Here is a 6000-nt window from a genome sequence, read left to right as displayed (position 1 = left end):
AAAGTTTAAAAAAAAATATCGTATGCGTTTCATTTCAAACTCGTAGTATTTTAAGCCTTTAATTGCCTTCAAATGTGCTTACAAATTAAAAAACTAATTTTTATGAAGCAAAAATTTTTCCGTCATCGGTGAAATTTTTTTCAGAATGCACATTGCCATTCGGACGTGAAAATGAACGCAGAATTTATATTCACCACTCTTGTTTGTTTTCCGTTTTCACGTTCGCTCAGTGCGTTTACACTTCGAGCGGAATGTCAGTGAACGCGGAAAAAATATTCCGCAGTGAAAATCGGGGGAATTGAAATAAAATTTATATTAAAGGGCTTTGAACAAGGAAATCAGTTCAAAAATAATCGTTCAACCATTCCGCATCTATTCCACCTAGTTTCGCAGCCATAAAATGCAGCATAGTCGAGTTTTTGAAGAATATAAGTTTTTTCATTTTCACGTTCGAAAGAACTGTAAATGCACCTTAAATAGGCTTAAAGTTTGCCAACTAAATAGAGTCCTACGAAAACCTACTAAATTGACCGATCCCCCCCGATTACGTCGATCAACTTATTGTGCTACCAAATCATGCATAATTGTGTGAGCCTACTCATCAGCCGATTTAGTATGGCACCTATTTCATATTCAAGCGTAGCCCGATTAATCGGCATACTAAATAGGGTCATTGATTTAGTAGGGTGATTCGTAGCCAGACTAAATCGGCACCCAACTAAATATGTGAACGGCGAAATTTTTCAACTGTTAAATTTCCTATCGGGAACCGTAATTTGAGAAATACGTTCCTCTTTGTTTATTAAAATGTATAGTTGAGTATGGATCTTGTAAATGCTGCCTACCGAAAAGTGTTTAGTGAAAATTTCTCTGAATAAAACACTCAAGACTTCTCGCTCCTCCTCTGCCCTCTATTTTAGTGTTCTTTTCAGTGAGTAACATTAAATTCAACAGTTTGAACTCATCTTAAGACAATTTTTTGATAAAATTTGCATTACTCATAGAATTTTCTCTAGTGTGACATTCTTGCGTAGAACTATCAACATAGAGACAACCACCTTGATGAAAATTTCGTATAAGTTCAGAACAAAGTATACTTGTTTGTGTTTTTATTCGAAAGTTAACACTAAAAGAGACCGTTTCCAGCAAAAAAGTGAAAATGACCCAACAGTCACATGGGACATTCTTGCTTAGAACGGCAGTATAACCCATTAAGATTATCACTCTTCGGCTCATACTATTACCACACCGTTTCGATGGAAAACTTGATGAAAATGAGGAAAAAAATCATGCGCAGAACTTTGAATACCGTACGTTTCGAGTACCTTTCGAAATCTGAACTAAAAATAATATGCAGACGAAAATTTTCTGAAACAAAGGCCGATATAAGAAATTTTTCTTTCAGCCATGCTGGTGATCCGACAGGGATTGGAAATGGAGGAACGTTCACTTGGGAATCCCTTCCCGAGGGATAAAATCGAATTTGATACACTCAGATAAGGGCGAAGGCAACCTCAGTCGAAATACTCATGGACCGCAGTTGTAAGTACCGTTAAGGTTCACTTTTCAAAGAATTGTTCAATTTTAATATCTTTTTTTTATAACCCTCATAGCCCACTGGTTCTGCTAGCATCAAGATGGACAACACATCATTTTCGGCAGGTTGGTCTGTGATTTAGATGTCTTGAGTCAAACGGAACGCGTCGAAACCGGGATCGATCTGTTCAGTCCACTTTCAACGAGTCGAGGAACTGAAACGGCCATCCAATGGGAGGCCGAAGAAAACCTGTCGAAATCGGCCAACGACAGAACCAAAGAAGTTTTCGTTGCACAATACCTTCATTATAAGGTAACTATTTAAACAACAGTTCTTACTGATATACATGTGTGTTTTTTAATAACATCAATCTTTTTCTTTTCTAGATTTGAACAGATTTTCCCACCAAAGTTGTAAGACGATTTCTTATCCATTATGCAGCTGATGTCACTCCTGGATAGAAGCACATAGTAGCAAGGACCAACGGCAAACGATCAGCAAGTCACTGGTTATTTGCAAAAATAGAGCGGGCCTGTGCCATTGTGTAGGAGTAGTGTGTGCTGCTGGTGCGGGTGGTAATTATATTCATTCAGCGCATATAGTGTGTCTAAACAATAGCATGTCACATAAAAACGCTTGTATTTTGAAGTTGTGACACCGTTTTTTGGTAAATAAAGTATTGTATGAACATGTTTTTATGTATTTATTTTCACCGAAAAATATGTTTTTCTCCTTTTTCAATTGAAATTATAACACAAATCAGCCAGAGCATTTCAATGTACTAAATTTTTACAGTACTGTAATTTTTAAATCAGCCTGTGAAAAAACATGCTGACGTAAAAATCAATATCCTGTAATTTTTTTACGACCTGTAAAATTGCGGTAAATGTCCTGCTCCTTTTTGTTACAGGATATTTGCTGTAATTTTACAGAAAATAATTTTTGCTGTGCAGCATTTACCTTTTAAATCAGTAAATGGGAAAACGGTATTATTTACTATATTGCGAAAAAGGTAAAATATACCTTTTTGCTAAGTGAATTGAAAAAAGGTATAATTTACCTTTTTGCTAGGTGAATGAAAAAAACGTAAAATTTACCTCGAAGAGGGGTGGAAAAAATTCACCTCGCAAAAAGGTAAATTTTACCTTTTTTTTATTTTCCGTGTTTGTTTTTATGAAAACAATTTTCAAACTTTACAAGCGTTTTTCTCGGTTTGCTGTTTTTACACATGGGACTCATATGCGAATAGGGGCAGTATAATGCATTAAAAAAATAAGATCTATAATCAGTTACAAAAATAATAGAATTGCTAAACGGAATATGGCAAAAAGCAACTTTAGAAAATCACCTAAAGGAAATCAAAATTATCCCTATATTAAAGCCCAATAAACCACCAAATGAAATAAGTTCCAGCCGACCTATAGCGCTTTTACCAACCGTTGTAAAAATATTAAACGCAGCAGTATTAGAGCAAGTTCACTGGTTGAGATGGAGTTGGAAATTTCGAAGGTTTACATCACATCACAACACATTTGCCGTCCACCGGTGTTGGGAAAATCTTATATTCGAACAGTTTCGCGCTGCAAAATTTGTATCGTATAACACTTTTTGGCAGAGGGTGATAGAAAAACACGATGATTTGCAACACCGAACCGAGTGATAGAGTCGGCGTTGCAATACAGTATTCGTGCATGAAACGCTTCGGTGCTGCCATCTAACTTATGCTCAAAACCTCAGTTGAGGGGAAAATAAAGGAAATTGAGCAATTTCAGGATTTAAACATAAAGTGATATTTTCTTTTTTTTTTTTAATCTTTTATCACTTAAATTGATACGAATTGCAATGAAGTTATTCAACTCTTTCAAACTTACAGCCAATTTTATTCATGCCCTTGCCAATCAAATACATTTTGAGGTGCAGAGATGCCAGATAGCTGGGTGAATAAATAAATTCTGCTTGTTTGTTTTGTTTGAGCGGTTTTCGGGAGTAGGAAATTGTTTCGTTTTTTTATTTAAAAAAGATATTCCGACGGAATGTCCGATAACAAGTTCGGAACGCCGCCTTTAATGGATCCATCATATTTAGAAAACGGAACCCTCGCTGTTAATTCGACAAGTGTCAATCAGATCGAACGTAGGCGTCGAATCGGGAGTAAAATTCAGCTTGTGTTTGAATTACCTATACTTTTTATACATCACTTGCTTAATTATCACTTTGAAAATGATTTAGGAAGAGTTCAAAAACTTTATCAACTCGTGTAATCAAATGCACTCCAACACAAAACTCCTAATCCTGCAGAATACAGTTTAATATTGGAATGCATTATAACTTAAACAATACTCGTTCATACATATAAATAATTAAATTTTCATATTGACACTAGGTACTATTTCAAGTTAATGATCAAGTAAAATGAATTTTTTTTCAATTTTCAAACGGTGAATTCAAAATAAAAAAAGTCAGTAAAATTACTGAAAAGCAAATTCAGTTGGCATCGCTGGTTGCTTTCGATTTTATACCTTCGTATTCTATCACACCGGTGGACGGCCAACATTTTTGGTCTATATTTCTCGATAGAAAAATTCCCATCTGTGCTACAGCTGTCAAAATTCCTACCACTTTTTCCCAACACCATTGGACTTGCTCTTAGAGCAAGTTCACTGGTTGAGATGGAGTTGGAAATTTCGAAGGTTTACATCACATCACAACACATTTGCCGTCCACCGGTGTTGGGAAAATCTGATATTCGAACAGTTTCGCGCTGCAAAATTTGTATCGTATAACACTTTTTGGCTGAGGGTGATAGAAAAACACGATGTTTTGCAACACCGAACCGAGTGATAGAGTCGGCGTTGCAATACAGTATTCGTGCATGAAACGTTTCGGTGCTGCCATCTACCTTATGCCCAAAACCTCAGTTGAGGGGAAAATAAAGGAAATCGAGAAATTTCAGGATTTAAACATAAAGTGATATTTTCTTTTTTTTATCTTTTATCACTTAAACTGATACGAATTGCAATGAAGTTAATCAACTTTTTCAAACTTACAGCCAATTTTTTTCATGCCCTTGCCAATCGAATACATTTTGAGGCGCAAAGCTGCCAGATAGCTGGGTGAGTAAATAAATTCTGTTTGTTTGTTTTGTTTGAGCGGTTTTCGGGAGTAGGAAATTGTTTCGTTTTTTTTATTTGAAAAAGATATTCCGTCGGAATGTCCGATAACAAGTTCGGAACGCCACCTTTAATGGATCCATCATCTTTAGAAAACGGAACCCTCGCTGTTAATTCGACAAGTGTCAATCAGATCAAACGTAGGCGTCGAATCGGGAGTAAAATTCAGCTTGTGTCTGAATTACCTATACTTTTTATACGTCACTTGCCTAATTATCACCTTGAAAATGATTTAGGAAGAGTTCAAAAACTTTATCAACTCGTGTAATCAAATGCACTCCAATACAAAACTCCTAATTCTGCAGAATACAGTTTAATATTGGAATGCATTATAACTTAAACAATACTTGTTCATACATATAAATAATAAAATTTTCATATTGACACTAGGTACTATTTCAAGTTAATGATCAAGTAAAATGAATTTGATTTCAATTTTCAAACGATGAATTCAAAATAAAAAAAGTCAGTGAAATTATTGAAAAGCTAATTCACTTGGCATCGCTGGTTGCTTTCGATTTTATACCTTCGTATTCTATCACACCGGTGGACGGCCAACATTTTTGGTCTATATTTCACGATAGAAAAATTCCCATCTGTGCTACAGCTGTCAAAATTCCTACCACTTTTTCCCAACACCATTGGACTTGCACAGTAAACGAAAATTACCGAGTTCGGTAATTTTTTTACCGAAATCCTAACATGTGGAGATCGTTAAACTGTTCGGTAATTTTTTCCATGGCAGAGAAAGTGACAGCTGTCAAATATTACAGACCTTTTTCGGTAAAAAATTATCGAAACTCGGCTAATCATATCTGAATTCATTTGTCACTTATTGACAGCTGTCAATGTGATAGCTCATTCGATTAACGAATAACCGGTATTGTTGAACCGAAATGTCTGTAATTATTACCGAAAGGCCGGTGATGTTAATCGAAAAACTATATAGAAGCTCGTTAACATGTACCGAACAACCGGAATAGTTACCGACATACCAGTAATTATTACCGAAAAACCTAAAATTATTACCGAAATACCTGTAATTGCTATTAAAATGTGGGTAAATATTACCGAAATACTGTGATTTTTTTAACCGAAAATCTGTAAATACTGGTAGATTTTACCGAAATGTTTGTAATTATTACTGAAATACCACTAAATTTTACCGAAAAATCTGTTATTTTTACCGAAAACCCGGTTGCTTTTACCGGAATGTCGTCTATATTTACCGAAAACTGATTTTTTTTTTTTCGGTAATTATTACCGAAAACCGATAAAACGTTCGGTAATTTC

At 35.2% G+C, this 6000-nt stretch overlaps 1 long non-coding RNA gene across 5 annotated transcripts; it reads left to right on the top strand.

Moving 5' to 3' along the window:
• Window positions 1-222: 222 nt before the first annotated feature.
• Window positions 223-2211, top strand: LOC129739280 (uncharacterized). Of its 5 annotated transcripts, none has more exons than XR_008735792.1 (6): window positions 223-588; window positions 816-931; window positions 1017-1310; window positions 1406-1542; window positions 1614-1849; window positions 1924-2211. It is a non-coding gene; the product is annotated as an uncharacterized LOC129739280 (long non-coding RNA). The 5 variants fall into 5 exon arrangements; XR_008735794.1 differs by having other exon boundaries at window positions 224-931; window positions 1017-1091; window positions 1147-1310; XR_008735793.1 differs by having other exon boundaries at window positions 224-931; window positions 1005-1091; window positions 1147-1310.
• Window positions 2212-6000: the final 3789 nt, after the last annotated feature.

The sequence above is a fragment of the Uranotaenia lowii genome, chromosome 1 (assembly GCF_029784155.1).
Source record: "Uranotaenia lowii strain MFRU-FL chromosome 1, ASM2978415v1, whole genome shotgun sequence".
NCBI lineage: Eukaryota > Metazoa > Arthropoda > Insecta > Diptera > Culicidae > Uranotaenia > Uranotaenia lowii.
Note: the sequence above shows the minus strand (reverse complement) of the source record. Positions and strands in the feature narration are given on the sequence as shown.